This window comes from Sceloporus undulatus, chromosome 4, assembly GCF_019175285.1.
Source record: "Sceloporus undulatus isolate JIND9_A2432 ecotype Alabama chromosome 4, SceUnd_v1.1, whole genome shotgun sequence".
In the NCBI taxonomy this organism is placed as follows: domain Eukaryota; kingdom Metazoa; phylum Chordata; class Lepidosauria; order Squamata; family Phrynosomatidae; genus Sceloporus; species Sceloporus undulatus.
Window position 1 is genome coordinate 223,493,128 of NC_056525.1, and position 18,114 is coordinate 223,511,241.

Consider the following 18,114-nt stretch of genomic DNA (forward strand, 5'->3'; position numbering starts at 1 on the left):
TTCTTTGATAAAATTACCAGCTTAGTAGATGATAATAATAATAATAGGTTTTCTTTATATACTGCCCAATCACTGGGAATCCGAGCGGTTTACAACAGAGGGGATAATAGATGGTTCCCTGCCCTCAGGCTTGCAATCTAAAAGACACGACACAAAAGGAGTAGGGAATGGTGAGGGGGGGAGGGGATCAGGTCCAGCATTCTTCTTTCCTTCTGAGGTCTGGACCAAGGCAGATGGACCAGAGGGAGGGCTCTGCTTCTTCAGGCTAGCCCCTGATGATGCTGGGCCAGCCTGTTCTCTCCCTCATAGGGTGAAATATGACAGTTATGGAGGGAGGGTGCTCTGTCTTCAGGCTAGCCCCTGATGATGCTGGGCCAGCCTGTTCTCTCCCTCACAGGCCGAAAGATGACAGTTAGAGGGAGGGTGCTCTGTCTTCAGGCTAGCCCCTGGATGATGCTGGGCCAGCCTGTGCTCTCCCTCACAGGCCGAAAGATGACAGTTATGGAGAGAGGGCGCTCTGTCTTCAGGCTGGCCCCTGATGATGCTGGGCCAGCCTGTTCTCTCCCCACAGGCCGAAAGATGACAGTTATGGAGGGAGGGCGCTCTGTCTTCAGGCTAGCCCTGATGATGCTGGGCCAGCCTGTTCTCTCCCCACAGGCCGAAAGATGACAGTTATGGAGGGAGGGTGCTCTGTCTTCAGGCTAGCCCCTGATGATGCTGGGCCAGCCTGTTCTCTCCCTCACAGGCCGAAAGAGAGCAGTTATGGAGAGAGGCGCTCTGTCTTCAGGCTGGCCCCCTGATGATGCTGGGCAGCCTGTTCCTCTCCCTCACAGGCCGAAAGATGACAGTTATGGAGAGAGGGCGCTCTGTTCTTCAGGCTGGCCCCCTGATGATACTGGGCCAGCCGTTCTCTCCCCACAGGCCGAAAGATGACAGTTATGGAGAGAGGGCGCTCTGTCTTCAGGCTGGCCCCCTGATGATACTGGCCAGCGTTCTCTCCCTCACAGGCCGAAAGATGACAGTTATGGAGGAAGGGTGCTTCTGTCTTCAGGCTGGCCCCTGATGACGCTGGATGAAGGGAATGCTGTGGATTTAGTATATCTTGATTTCAGTAAGGCCTTTGACAGGGTTCCCCATGACATTCTTGCAAACAAGCTAGTGAAATGTGGGCTAGACGAGGCAACTGTTACATGGATTTGTAATTGGTTGACTGGCCGAACCCAAAGGGTGCTCAACAATGGCTCATTTTCATCCTGGAGAGAAGTGACCCACAGGGTTCTATCCTGGGCCCAGTGCTATTCAACATCTTTATCAATGACTTGGACAAAAGAATACTTATCAAATTTGCAGAGGCCACAAAACTAGGAGGAGTAGCTAATACCCCAGAGGACAGGATCAAGATTCAAATTGACCTGAACGGACTGGAAAACTGGGCCAAGGCTAACAAAATGAAATTCAGCATGGAGAAATGTAAGGTACTGCACTTAGGGCGGAAAAATGAAATGCACAGATATAGAATGGGTGACACTTGGCTGAACGAGACTAAGTGTGAAAGGGATCTAGGAGTCCAAGTAGACCATAAGTTGAACATGAATGAACAGTGCAATGTGGCAGCTAACAAGACCAATGTGATTTTTGCTGCATCAATAGAAGTATAGTGTCTAGATCAAGGGAAGTAATATTGCCACACTATTCTGCTCTAGTCAGGCCCCACCTGGAATGTTGTGCCCTGTTCTGGGCACTACAATTAAAAAGGACATTGAGAAACTGGAGCGTATCCAAAGGAGTGCGACTAAAATGGTGAAGGGTCTTGAAACCATGACCTATGACGAAAGACTTAGGGAGCTGGGGATGTTTAGCCTGGAGAAGAGAAGGTTAAGAGGTGATATGATAGCCCTGTTTAAATACTGGAAGGGATTTCACATTGAGGAGGGAGCTACCTTGTTTTCTGCTGCTCAAGAGACTAGGACAATGGATGCAAGTGTCAGGGATTTGAAAACACAGCACACGGAAATGCTTGATGTGTGTGTGTTTGGCCATGAGCATTCAGCAGAGTGGCAAGGCTGATCAGCGCAGCTGAAGCTCATTGTCTCAAGGACACTTCAGTGGCCAAGTGCACGTAGCCATGGCTGATGAAACCATGTGTCTGGATTGCACAGGAGACACATGACATGGTTACACACCTGAACTCACTGGGTTTGGGAGACCACATGGTCTGGAGACTATATAAACCCAGGGGTTGCAAGGGATAGCTTGTGGGTTTGTAGAAGGAGTTGGATTGGTATGGTTTGGAGTTTTAGAGATCTGGTTTTGTATTATAGCACTGTGAATAAAGAGCACTTTGAGGACTTTGTTTCTCTGGTGGTTTATCAGAAGAAGCTACAGTATCGGTTTACTGTGTGTCCCCAGAGGTTCCTGCGTTGCTTCAGTTCCTGGAAGACATCCAGTTGCTGTCATCCCAAATTGGACTTTGGAGCCACGCCTCTGCTTCTGGAAATTTGCCAGCTCTGCTCCAAGGGTCTGATTTAACCCCAGGATTCGTTGGAGTCGCTGACAGTGGTTGTTGGACCCCAGCAGTTGCGCTGACAGCAAGCTACAGGAAAACAGATTCCACCTCAACATTAGGAGGAACCTCCTGACAGTAAGGGCTGTTCAACAGTGGAACACACTCCCTTGGAGTGTGGTAGAGTCTTCTTCCTACCTTGGAGGCCTTTAAACAGAGGCTGGATGGCCATCTGTCGGGGATGCTTTGATTGAGATTTCCTGCATGGCAGGGGGTTGGACTGGATGGCCCTCGCGGTCTCTTCCAACTCTATGATTCTATATGGTACTTGTTTTTTTTCTTGAGTCTGCATAGCTAATTAAAAAAAAGCTTTCATTGGCCCGATACAGACAGGCCAAAATAAAGCTGATTCAAGTCACTTTGCAAGTATGCTGTTTAAATGATACATGCATCCTAAGAGTCCAGAAGCTGCACCAAAGCCACACTCCAGTCCTAAGGACCGGAGTGCAGCTTTGGTGCAGCTTCCAGACTCTTAGGACGCATGCATTATTGAAACACATACCTCCAAAGTGACCTGAAGCAACTTTATATTAGCCTGTCTGTATAGGGCCTCAATGTCTATTTTGAGATTCATTTGTTCATCTCACAACATGTTATGTGCAATACAGTAGTTATTTGGATCATAGGTGATCAAATAGGTTTACATTCCAGTTCACTGGAATGCAGGTCACTTAAAGCAAACCGTTACTAGAAACTGAGGTCATTAAATGAGTGACTTCCCACCCCTCACTCAGGGAGGAAGTCATAGTTATGTTGTACTACTTTTAGCTTACATAAACTTCAGACTGTAATCTTTCACAAAACAATCTTTCACATGTCTACACAGAACTAAGCTTCATGAGGTTTAATTGGGTTTACTCAGCAGTATAGGATTATTGGAGTTAGAGAGCCAGCATGGTGTAGTAGTTTGAGTGCTGGACTAGGACTCTGGAGACCAAATATCTGCTTGGCCATGGAAACCCATTAGGTGACCATCAGCAAGTCACACACTCTCAGTGAACAAATCTTGCCAAGAAAACCCCAAGATAGGTTCACCTTACAGTCGTCTTATGTCAGAAAAGATTTGAAGGCACACAACATTACTGGAGTTAAACAATTGAAGTCACACATGTCAACTGAGAAAACTAGAGAGAAGGGGATGAATTAAATCACTTCACAACTTCTGATTCACTGTACAGCTTCTTTAGTAGAATCTTTTCCTCTGAAAGCAATACAGTGTGAAGTTTCTCCTTTCCAGGCTTTTGTGGTACACTTTACATATCTGTCAGTAGATTTCAAGGTATTAAGTTCACACATTACAGGCCAATGTATCTTGCTTGCAAGATGTGACTTCAGAAGTGTGTAAGTAGTTAATGGAGAATTTCTGAAAGTAATATTGCAGAGAAATATGTGCAGAATTGACAACTGATTCAGCTACTTCAAGAAAAATGAGAGAGCAGGACCCAGTAAAATTTTGGTATCCTACTCATTTTTTCCAGAAATAATCACATAGACAATTAATCATTTCCATTGGCAGTCTTTTACATGAGCAAATGAATAAGCATTCCTGACAGACTTTATCAGAACTGGCTGCATAATATTACTTGCTCAAGAGAAAATTATTTATCTTCAGGAAGGGGTGAAAAAGACCTCTGCCTAAATCACTGAAGAACCGATGCCAAACCGTAAAGACAGTTCTAAGTGGATGAAGTAATGGTTTGAATCTTCATAAAGCAGCTTTCTATGTTCCTGTGTCTTCTCTGAATACTACAAAAGACATTTCCCCTCATTATAGAGATTTGCACTGCCCATGCCTATACTAGTGCTTTCCTAGTTTTCTGTTTGTATACAGGAGGAATGAACAGAGTGTATAACGTCCTCTGTAAATTATCAATCATTTATCTTGTGATGACTTTTGAATTCTTTGTTGTGTATGTTGTTCATCCACCCTACTCTACACTGTATCAACGGCTACTTATTCCTTATGTTAATTGATAGTGAAAGATAACCAGTTTTTCCTGGAGAACTACTTCCAATGTGTAAGACTGAGTTAATGTTCACTCTCTGAACTTTCACTTTGTTTTTTAATTGTTAGGCAGGATTAAGATGGGCTGAGTCCTAATGCTACAGAAATAACAATTAAAGCAGGGAATAGAAACCCATAGAACTTTTCTGCCCTCGTGTCCTTTTGGAAATAACAGTCTATTTAAAGCACAGAAGGTACTGCATTGAAATGAATTCTAGTTTGCTGCTCTGGAAGGTACTGCATGGAACAGGAGTTTGGGTAGGCTGACTGGCGAGCTTTAGCAGACCTGAGAGATACTGCTCTGGGCCAAATTGGTCAGATTTACACCTGATTCTTCCTCCCATTTTGCTTTGGTCCCACACATCCAGTGCTCCTAGCCCAACAACTGATACCTTCAGTAATACTTTTAAGTTTATATTAAAATTCTGTTACCTAACTTTCCCAGTTTCATGTCTTTTGCAAATCTGATGCACCCATACTGTGTTTTTTTTAAAAAAGTTAACAGAAATTCATTTACTCACTCACTTGAACTATTTTCAGAGGAAGAGATATCTGTGCTTGTCTCATTTTCCCTAAAAAAGAAAAAAAAAAGGGGGGGGGAGTTGGAAACAAGTACAGTTGATGTAATTGGTATGACAAACATTGTGAGGACTATATTTTTGTTTCCAGAACTAATGTTTGAAGTATGATCAGGGAGCAACATAGCCTAACAGTTAGTAACTGTCTCAGAACCATTTTGCATCTCAGGGTTTGGGGCAGTTTTAACTAATGAGTAAAATGATAATGCATATATTGATTGAGATAGCTATGTAACTTTCATTCATTTTTCCTACATGGAAGTCACTTTTATGTAGGAAATGATATATAATATAGATCATCAGATGTGATCAGGCATGTACACATTGTAATATATGAAGCCTCCCACTACATTTCTTAATTTTTTTAAATTAATTTTTTATTGAATTAAAAAACATACAATAACAATAGCATTACAATTACAATACAATGACCACAACAATACAAAAACAATAACAATAACAGTACAATGACACTAACAATGACAATACACTAACAATGCTAAACATTTAGGATGACTTCCTAGGAGAATCATACTGACATTATTATGCAATTAAACATACATTAATACAAACATGTTTTTCTCTAATTCAACTACTTGCCGTTTTATCACATTTTTTTCAACTCACTGTTTGATAAATATATTTTCATTGCTTCATTCTACAATAATATTTTGTGTTTATATTCAAACCAACATATATTTATATTTCCAATCTTTTCTCTATCAACCTGATTTTACCAATAAAAGTTGGTTAACTCATCTTCTGTTTTAACAAAATTAATTAAGGGTTCCCACATCTTTTTCAGTTTTTCCCAATTGTGACCTTTAATTAGACAAGTAAGTTTATCGATTTCCATATAGTCCAGTAATTTCATCAGCCATTCTTTCCAGGTGGCTTGTTCATCTCCTTTCCAATGAGAAAAATATACCACTCGAGCAGCAGAAACCATATAAAATAAAAGTTTACCAAATTTCTCCTCTGTTTTTGGATCTAAATAGATTTCTTAATTTTAAGTGTTTATGGATGTTGTTTTTATTGATATCGATAAAATAATTTTAAATTAATAAATGAAAACTCCAGACTGGAACAAGGAGCATTGTCAGGGACAAAATTGACAACCGAGAGAGAAACAGAGAGAGAGAGAGAAGCCTCAATGGATAACAGATTAAACCCTTCAAGCAGTTAAGGATAGTCAAGAAGCAAAAGGTAACAGAAATAGGGTCAGAACCCTGAATGCAACTGTTCAACAACTTTTGTGCATAGACAAGGAGAACTACTTTAATAAGGCAGAGAAATAGAAGGTGCAACAAAAAAAGGAAGACAAGAGGCTTTCCCACAAGATCTGAGAAATCAAAGGAAATTTTAAAATAAGAGTGGGGATGCTGTATGACCCGTAGAGGAACACATTATATGACCAAGTAGAAATAAAAAGACAATGGATATAATATATGGAAGAACTACATAAAAGAAACTAAAGGATTCATTTGAGGAAGAACCATATAAAGATGAACCACCAAATTTAGAAAGTCAAGTGGAAAGTGAAGTGGACATCAGAGCATTTGGGAGAAATAAACTATCAATAATAGATAGCATACCAATACAGCTGCTGCAGTCTACAGAGATAGAATCAATTCTAGTTCTAACTAAAACCTGCAAACAAATATTGGTGGGGGGGGGGGGGGGAATGGTCCACAGTTTGAAACATTTAATATACATTCCAATCCCCAAGAAAGTGGACACCAAGGATCACAGTAACCACAGGACCATTGTATTAATTTTCCATCCAATAAAAGTGAAGTTCAAAATTCCACAACAAAGAATTTTATCATATGGAGCAAGAAATGCCAGATGTCCAAGCTGGGTTGAGAAAGAGACACTGAGGATCATATTGCAAACAAATGTTGGATAATGAAGTGCAGGAAAGAATTTTAGAAGAAAACCAGCCTGTGCTTTACAGTAAATCCTTTGATTGTGTAGATCAGTGGTTCCCAACCTGTGGGTCGGGACCCCTTTGGGGGTCGAATGACCCTTTCATGGGGGTCACCTAAGACCATTGGAAAACACCTATTTAATTACAGTTATGAAGTAGCAACAAAAATAATTTCATGGGTTTGGGTCACCACAACATGAGGGACACGGCATTAGGAAGGTTGGGAACCACTGGTGTAGATTATATAAAAAATGGCTTGCTCTTTAAAAAAATGAGTGTGCACAATATTTTATTATCTTGATTGTAACCTGTACTCATGACAAGAGGCCACTGTTGGGACTGAATACAGAGAAACTGAACGGCCTCCAATTGGGAAGCTGGTCAGGCATGGCTGCATTTTATCACCCTGTCTGTTTAACTTGTATACTGAACATAAATGTAAACTAGGATTAGATTCACAGGAAGGAGGCATGAAAAGTGGACAAAGGATATCAATAATTTAAGATATGCAGATGACATCATACTACTAGCAGAAAATAGTAAAGACTTGGAACAATTACTGAAGAAAGTCATGGAAGAAAGGCAGGTTGACAGTTTAACATTAAGAAAAGAAAAAGAATGACCATAGATTATTTGCATAACTTTAAAGCAGACTATGAAGACCTTGAAATAGCTCTAGATTTTCCATACTGTGGCTCAATCATTAATCAGAATGGGGACTGCAGTCAAGAAATCAGAAGATCAGGTCTTGAAAGAGCTGCTATGAAGGGATTAAACAAGATCCAGAAGTAATGATACATCATTGAATACTATAGTTAGGCTTGTTCATGTCATTATATTTTCCATTTCTATGTATGTTTCTGAAACCTAGATAGTGAAGAAAGTTGATAGAAAGAAAATCAACTCATTTGCATTGCATTGCACTGCTGGAAAAGAGTTCTGCGAATACTGTAGACAGCTAAAAAGACTAATAAATAGGTCCTTGAACAGATTTAACTTGAACTCTCCCTGGAAGACAAAACTGAAGTTTGGCCACATCATGAGAAGGCATGACTAGGTAAAAAAGGCAGTAATTCTAGGGACGGTGGAAGGCAATAGAAAGAAAGGAAGACCACATGCCAGATGGATGGACTCAATCACAAAGACCATGGACCTGAATCCACAAGACCTAAGCAAAGCCACTTCCTCGGTACTCACAAATTTAAAGTGATCCAGTTTGACAGGTGACACGAAGATGGACATACACCTCAACTATGGAGCTCCTTTTCAAGGGAAAGCAGCTGGGCTCCATCTTTGTTGAATTTATGGCAGGAGGGCAAAACTGTACTAATCCATCTTGCCTTCATTTTTTTAAACTAGCTTTTAAAATGTTTCAGTTTCTGTTAAATCTATCTTACTGTACATCACTTTGAGGACCAGGGGACAGAACAGTGAATAATAATTACAATCAATCAATGTTCGTAAAGGATCTGTTTGCTGGTGCAGATTGTTCCATTCTTTATTTCCCTCACTCTTTGGAAGCTGCAGAAAATTAGCGGGGGGGGGGGGGGGGGGGAGTTCTTTTATCTGCGTAATTTATCTTCCCTGCTTAACAGGTTTGGAAAATTATTTTATATATTTTTGTTGGCCACCTTGTATACATTTAGTAGAAATATGGGGTTTATATATTATATAAAAAGAAAAACAATATGCGTATATGAGCATATGTGCAGTGGTGTCCTTGTCCCTGGTGTCACCTTGTTTGGGGAGAGATAGGGCTTCTGGAGGCAGCACACTTGTTCTCTTCATGAAGAGAGAAAGGCAGCAGCACCAAGGTGGAGGTGTGCACTTGGCATTCCTTGGTGCCAGAGGCCCACTGCTTCCACTGGGACCCTCTTGGAGGGCGCTGCCGGCAGCATCGGGCCTCCCAGAAGCCCTCTGTTGCCGTCGGGGCCCTCTTGGAGGGCGCCGGCAACCAGCCTCCCAGAGGCCTGCTGCCACCACCGGGGCCCTCTTGGGGGGCACCGGTGCCGGCATCAGGCCTCCCAGAGGGCGCCGGCAACAGTATCGGGCCTCCTAGAGGCCGCCACCAATGGCAGCGAAGTCTCGCACAACCTTTTCTGTGGTCGCGTGAGACTTCACCTCTAGGCCGCCACCATTCCCCCCCCAAAATGGTGGCGGAAGGTCGCGCGAGACTTCGCTGCCATTTTGGGGGGGGGAAATGGCAGCGCCCGGAGCGGCGAAAAGCCGCAATTGGTGACAGCAGCGGTGGCAGCGGTGGCAGCGGCAGCCAGGGGCCAGCCGAAAGGCCTCCACGGGCCGCATCCAGCCCACAGGCCGGATGTTGCCGACCCCTGTTTTAAAGGAAGGCTTCCTATTTTATTACATTTTTATGTGCATTTTAATTTATGTTTTTAAAATAAAAGTTTGATTTGTGTTTAAACTTTTGTATTGATTTTTTAGATATTTTGTTTATATATATATATATATATATATATATCTTTATTATTTTCATTATCATTAAAATCACCATACAGATCATTGTATACCATTGTATCAACAAAAATGTCCTACCTTCAAGTAGTCTGCGTTAATTAAATCATAGTGGCTTTCAAATCTGTTTATCTTCATAAATCTCTGTCTATATAAAACTCTTCTAGTTGTCATATTCCTCTTCTTAATATCAAAGTAGTTTCAATGCAGATGATAGCTTAAATATTTAAGATGATCTTTTTAAAAAGGTTGTATGCTACCTTGAACACCATTTTGGGAAGAAAGGAGGAAATTAATTAATTAATTAATTAAATTAATAGATATTATAAAGGGCTAGTTTGTCATTTAAAATGTCAGTCATTTTTAATAAACTGTCCTGACAGTTTATTGAATATGTGGCAACATCAGGATTGGCATGTGTGAAAATAGTTCTTGCAGACAGAATACCTTATGTGCCAAATACTTGAACCCAAAATTTACAAAAGTTAGTATTCAAGTGGACTACACATTTTCCCTCAGTAGATACCATCTGCCAGCATATACATGTATGCTCACCTGGAAGAAAACTCTGAATTGAGATGGGTTGCAAGGTCATTAACTATTTTCTTAGGGGTTTTATTTGGTACCTGGTCCAGGAAAAAGTTTCTGTGCGTCAGAATTATATTTCAGAAGATACTTTATCTCAAACAATACAATCATGTTTTTAAAGTGCATGAAGACTGACATTTATTAGTACAGTATTGCCTTTTTACTGTGCTTCAGAATAAAATTGCACTAAACCAAATTGTGAAGTCTGTAAATAGTGGAAATATAAAAGGTTTGCATGGGAGTGGAGGAGATGCAGTTCCTGTAATATTTTGTATAAAGTATAAATATAAATTAATTGCAATTCAAATAATATTTTGTCACTCTACCACAATCAGTAAAAATGAATTTTCAGAATTCTTAATGGCAATGCTTTGAAACTATAACTACTCAAAGCTATTACCACTGATAAAATTGATGTTTTCTCCTTTCTCCTTCCTTTTCTTTTCATTCCAATGACATGAAAAAAAAAATCAACTACCATTCATTTCAACAGGATATCTAGAGGACATATTTCCCCCCCCCCCTGCTATTTGTATGGGGGTATTTTCATGTATTCTTAATTGTTTTATAGCATATGATGTTTGTACAGGGGGGTTGTAATTTGTGATCTATGATGTTTTAACTGTTGTATTATTGCTGTAATTTGTGATTTATAATGTTTTAACTGTTGTATTATTGTTGTTCACCGCTATGATCCTTGGAATAGCGGTATATAAATAAACCATATTATTATTATTATTATTATTATTATATTTCACTGGAATTTTGCTCTTGTTTAAATGTTGCCACCACATGGCATTACAGTCTATAAATTTTCCATAGCACAACCCTATTAAAGTCTATTCAGAATTAGGTCCCACTGAATCAAATAACACTTGATCCCAGGTTAAGTAGGTACAGGATTTTAACTTTAGTCTTGTTGCTGTTCTAACTCCATCTGTTTCCATCCCAATTACAATAATAGTATGAATGAATCAGACTACTACTCCCTCACCTCTCAAGAGAAATCTAATGCCACCAAGTGGTTTCCCAACAGGAGCAATAAACGTTGACAAAACAGCATTTTACTTGGCACAATCAAAAGGCAAATTTAATTGAAACAGAATTACATTAAAAGACCAATCCTATCTGAATCATAGATATGATTAATTCCTGTAAAATTATCTGAGTTCCTGCACTTTGAAGGGTGTCCCTGTAGTCATATTATGGTAAGTCTGCTAATTCTAATTTTATTGAAAGGAGTTTGCTTTGATTATTCTTTCTGCACAGAGGAAATGTGTAGTATAAATCAAAACATCTATTTCTGATTACTTACTATTTTTCAGAAAGCACGGTTCTAGGGAAGTATTAATCATTTGGTTAAATTAAATATAGAAATATTTTGTTGTAATTACACAATTATACCTGATTGATTTGGTTGCATTCAGGTTCTTGACTTACATAAGTAGTCTTTTAACAATGGGTGCAATGGCAAACCTCTTCTGGACAAGTCTTGCTAAGAAAATGCTATGATAGGTTTGACTTAGAGTCACCATATGTTGGAAACGACTTGAAGACACACAACAATAACAACAAAAACCCTAATACCAGCACAGGTCTAAATTTGAGGAATGATGTGGCAGTGAGGGGCAACCCCCCAAGGTCTCCTGTGGAGGCAGTGTGGCCCCCTAATCCATGATAGTTGCCTATCTCTACCTTACAGAATAGAAGTCCTCCTGCTCTCCCATGTTCTTCTCCCAGCTCATGCACCTCCCCAATTTTGAGAACACTGTATCATTAAGAACATAAAGAAGAACCCTGATGGATCAGACCAAGCACCTCTCTAGTACAGCTTTCTAATCATGAGTAGCCAGCCAGCCAGCCAGCTACCTGTTGGAAATCCATAACCAAGACATGAGTACAACTGCCCTTCTGCTCCCCATCAAGAGCTAAACAGAGGCATACTGCCTCTCTTACTAGAGGACATGGATACCCCTCCTTGTACCTTTGATGACCCCATCTTCAATGTAGACTGGGTCAAACTAATTTGAGTATTGCTGTTCCAGCTAGTCTGGACTCATTGTGAAAAAGCAGAAATCTGCACACCAGCATGACTGGCTTACCCAGCATAGCATTGCCCTGCAGAAGCCAACCAGGAAAATGTGACAATCAGGAAAAACTTTTGGGTGCTAATAAACTGCATCTTCAAGAGTTAAACATTAATAAGATCACAAGCAATATTGTTTCCTGTCACAAAGATATTAGGTACCTTTTATTGCAAGTTATGTTTGCCTGCTTTAATTATTTTGAGATTGCAATTCACTGCACTGGCGATGTGGAGTATGGGTACATTAACCTACTTTATTAGAATAAAGATCTAAGCACAAAACTAGATGGATATGGACATGGAAAGGTTTAATAATGTAAGCCTTCGTAACTGGCTACATTTATTAAAGAGTAACCCACTTAACCGAGTAGGGTAAATGTAGTTTAAAAAGGCTAACTTTCCACAAATAATAGCACAGAAAGAAAGTACAAGAAATGTAATGCTTATTTTGTTTTCCTTTTAGATAGCTTAGAAGCTGAGAAGAGAATGGTACAATCACCCAAGAAACTGGGACTTAGTGTAGGTACAAATGGCTAGAGATGTGGCATGGATAAATTAAATGCCAACATATGTGTATATGTTCCTTCAAGTCACCTGCTGGCTTATGACAATCCCATGAATTTCATAGGGTTTTCTTAGGCAAAAATACTCAGAGATTGTTTTGTCAATTCTTTCCTACAGAACCTTGTGTTCATTGGTGGTCTCTCTTCCATGTACTAACTAGAGCTGACCCTGCTTAGCTTCCAAGATCAGATGGGATCTGGTGCCTTTATGGCATTTAAGCATAAATGCCCACCTGATATACCATTAGCAAGACTGTTATAGTTCTAAAAAAGACTATGTGAGAGAAGGTAGTACTCTGTATTAATTTAGCAAGATGCTAAATCTGTGCTTCTCTAAATAATATAAATAGTGCAACATATTTAAAGGATATACATAAGTTAAAATATTAGGAAAGTTTAAAAAATATCTGAAAAATATATATTTGCGTATGAATTTGCCCTCAGCCTTGACAGTTCAGTACAAAACCCTTTCTAGTTGGTCCAGAGAGAAAATAAATTATCACTTGACAATAATTGTTTATTTATTGAAGTATTTCTGTTCCACAATGTATCCAAAATTCACAGGAGGATGGCATACAATAAAATCAATATAAACAGTTTAAAACATTTTAATACGTGAAATAGTAAAAGATTATTTATAGCCTAAAACATATTAAAGCTTTTAAAATCATGTACATATACAAGCTGGATAAAATCATTAGAGCACCAAGGCTTTAATAAAAAAACCAAAAATATGTTTAAACCTGGCACTGAAAAGACAACTATTATGGTACTGACAGTGCCACTTAAGAGGAGGCATTCCATAATTGAGCTGCCACAACATGTCTCTCATGTTCTTACATCAGGCATTGTTTCTATTGGAACACAAAGGAGGATCCCTCCAACAAGCCTTGATTATTTGGCAGGCTTTATAGGAAGAAGCGCTCCCTCAAGTAAGGGCTGCATCTACACTGCAGAAGTAATGCAGTTTGACACCACTAACTGCTATGGCTCAATGATATGGAATTCTCCTAATTGTAGTTTTGTGAGATATTTATCCTTCTTTGTCAGAGAGCTCTGGTGCCACAACAAACTACAAATTCCATGGATGGAGCCATGGCAAGTAAAGTGGTATCAGATTGTATTAATTCTGCAATGCAGCCTGAAGGATGAGACTTCTCCCTCCTTTAACTGTCACCTTGTATTGTATTGCAATTTTTACTGTACACCGCTATGATCATTGCAGAATAGCGGTCTATAAATAAAACATATTATTATTATTATTATTATTATTATTATTATTATTATTATTATTATTCAGCCAAGGTTCCAAGTTCTCTACAGCTTTAAATGTAATAATCAGTACCTTGAACTTAGACTGGAAGCGTATTGGCAGGCTGTGCAATGCCTATAAGTCTAGTGTCATACAGATCGAGAGTCTACATCGGAGTTGTGTAGTGTAAACCTTCACGTGAAGTTATGTGTTGTGTTGTGCAACCCTTCTGTTGAACGTTAATAGTGTACAACTGAATTTACACCTCAGTGTGCAACAGAATGCACAAAGTATCTCATGCACATGTGCATCCAAGTGCAGAATGGCACTACATGAACTGCTCCACTTCTGAACCAAACATGGCCATTCCATTTTGAACAAAAATGTCTAATCATTTCAGTAAGGGCACTTACGTATGTGGAAGATGTCAAACAGGTTCCTGTGACAGCATCTATGTGATATTCTGGTCAGTAGTCTGGTCAACTGCTGCATTTTGCATGAGCTGCAGTTATGGAAACATTCCGTTCCAGAGACTTTGAATTTTTCTAAGGAATTGCAATGTTTGTTAACTATTACTCCTTTAGTGGACAGTACTCTGTTTTTTAATTTGCTTGGAAGTGATGCTGATTTGTAATCAGTGCTGTTTTTTAATTAGTGCTGATTTAGACAGAGGGTTGTTTCCTTGAAACACAGCAACTTCTTTCTGTCAATACTTGTGAATTTAAACTGAAACATTAAAACTTAACTAAATGGATACTTTACAAAAGCAGAAACCTCTAAATGCAGGATCTTCCTGTATCTATGACAGAATCCCCAACCAGTGTCAATACTGGTTGCATGATGGTAGGGGGTCATAGACCAAAAGGTAAAGTTTCCAAGTTCTGGTGTAATGCTTAGAACACAGAGCCCTTGATTCTACTTGTTATCCTTATTATTCTTTTTAAATTTATTTATATCTTGCCTTTTTTCCTAGATTGGGACTCAAAGTGGGTTACAACAGTTAAAAAACATTGTTAAAAACAGTTAAAAGTCCACAAAATACAAGCATTAAAAACGATTAAACAACCAGAAAAAATTAAAACCAAGCTGGAACTCTTACCTTGTTTTAACAAGCCATTAATCATGCCCAGTAACCACTCAGTCATTGCCTGTGCTGTGAACTGGTGAAGACAGGCATGGGTCCATGCCCAATGAACAGGGATGGAGATGCTGCATTTGGAGATGTATGTGTATTGCATAGCCAAATCTCTGTTGTTTCATCTCCCAATCAGTGGTGTCCCTACCCCTGGTGTGGGGCGACTGCTGATAGGGCCAATGGTCAAAAGGGTGAACTCAGCCCTCTCCTTCCCCATCGTGGGAGAGAACTCCTCATGAGGAAACCTCCATGACCACAGCAAAGCCAGGAGGGGCTCAGCATGAGGAGAGCATGACTGATTGTCACCTCTCTACTGGGGTGGTCACCCAGTGCAGGTTGCACCCTTCACCCAGCTATTGCCAATATCCCAATCCTACACAGCTCCCCCAACACAGACATTTCCATGTTGTTAAAGTAGTGTTTTGTTCTGTTCTGACTATGCAATGCTGCAAATCTCCCCCAACCTACCTTGTAAGCCATGCAGAGCCCCCCCCACCCCAATATGTCAATTTCCATGCTGTTGGGGAGCAGATACATTATCGGGAATGCATCCAGCTACTTTACCCTAGCTTGATATGCTGCAAGGATGTCATCTGCAGGGGAGTCTCAAGGACCCCTTGAAATCCTAGCTAGTGCAGTGTCTGTGTTGGGGAAGCTGTATAGGATTGGGACAGTATTACTGGGAGATGTAGCTGCAGAGATTTAGCTATGTGATAAACACATCTCCCAATGCAGGATCTCCATCACAGTTCATTGTGCATGGAGCCATACCAGAATTCTGATCTGTGCACCAACCAAAAAAAGCAACTACAGTGGTGTACATCTGATTTAAATTATTGTATGTCCAAGCAGTGGTTTTCATGGGTTACCAGTATATATCCAGGAAATCCTCATTTCCTATACAGACTGTTATCCTGTTTGTGAATTGTTGTTGTTTTTGTTGTGTGCCTTCAAATCATTTCCAACTTATGGTGGCCCTCAAGTGATCCTATTATGGATTTTCGTGGCAAGATTTGTTCAGAGGAGGTTTGCCATTGCCTTCCTGAGTAGGCTGAGAGCATGCGACTCGCCCAAGGAAATGACTTGAAGTCACACAACAACATCAAATTCACAAACAGGATGTCAGTCTGTAGGGAATGTGAGGACTGATATGGATAGACACTGGTAACCCATGATAATCACTGCATGGATATACCAGTAGCAATCAGAATACTATTGGTGCAGTACACAAGCAAAACTAGGACATAATAACACTGATACTGTAAAGGCTGTGGCAGCAAGAAGAAAAAGGGCTGCAAGTGCTGTGGCCATGAAAGTACTGCAGAAATATGGTGCTCAAAAATGACAGATCTTGCCTGTCTTCCATTTCTACTACTCTGTGCCCCTGGAAAAAGTGCAACCACTACATATCAACAGAGTTCTGGCCACCATTTTCAATCAGATCATTTTAAAAAACAGAAAGGATTGTAAACAATATATATGTGTGTGTGTGTGTTTTCCTCTACAGTATTTGGAAGAAAACCGAGAAAGAGGAAAATTAGGAGAGCTTTGCGAATATGTAAATCTGTAATTATGAAACTACCTTGTTGATATTCAGTGGCCCGCACACTGTTTTTATTAACACATCTCCATTAAAAATGTGTTTGTTTTTGCAGGTTTTCAGCATCTTCTCCTGGTATGCTCTTCTATTTGTTGTTGATTTCTGAGTATATGTGTATGTTTTAGGGTAGGTTTTCATGCTGTCTTATTTTATTGAGATTGTTAGTTGCCTTGGGCTCTTCCAGGAAGAAGAATGGAATACAAAGGAGACCGAATTATTATAACCCTTAAACTGAAGAAATTAAAAAGTGTCTTTCACTGTGGCCAGTGCTCTACTGTTGAAAGCAAAAAGGACTTTGCTGACATTGTTCACCTCATTGCCAGTTTCTGACACAGTTGATAATAGTCTTTCTAATAGTACAACCTAGATGTGAGCCAAATTTTGCTAGAGAGCTTCCCGAGAACACTTTTATTGTGTTCTGCTTCAAGCATAGACTTTTAGGAGGGATCCTGAGTCTGTGTTTTTGTCCAACTCTCCTTAACACAAAAATGCATTAAGAAGACAAAGAGAAAATAATTGCAGTGTCCATCTAGATTCCCAGGATTCCATAGCATGGAGCCATGACAGTCAAAAGGTGTCAACCTGGATTATTTCTGCAGTGCAGAGTGCTATTTGCTTCCTAGGGGAAAACTCAGAACCTATGAAAAAGACTTCTTACTGTTCTCAGATCTTCAGGCATTACAAACTATGTTTCAGTGTACCAAAGGATGTATTTTCCATCTTTACACTATTTTAATTGATTTTAAATGTCTTGCTTAACTTGTCAAATTGTTTATTATGTTTTTAGTCTATTTATTTATTGTTTTGCTGTATTACATTGTTTAAATTGGTTAAACTGGTTTTATTGCTGGTGCCTTCAAATCTTATGCTACAGAGTGGGATATCAATAATTTAATAATATATATGGATTTGCATTTCTATACTGCTTATCATTGAACTCAGCACTCTCTAAGCGGTTTACAATCTGTAAGCCAATTGCCCCCATCAAGCTGGGTACTCATTTTATCGACCTATGAAAGGATGGAAGGCTGAGTCAATCTTGGAGCCCTGGGATTGAATTCACAATCTTGTGCCTGCAATACTGGCATTTAACCACTGTGCCATCAGAGCCCCTGATCTGCTGATTTGTAACCCTGTGATCATAAATAGCCTTTTTACAAAAATCATTTAGAAGACAAAATAGTTCAAGATACAGTCCCATAGTGTGTGGATTGCATTTTTCCATCTCAAACCATAAACCTTTGATAACTGCACTGGTACTGAGAATCAAGTGAAATCTAAGGCACCATTGAATATCCATCCCATATTGAGTACTCCTAAATATCTCAGCCATGTGACTGCA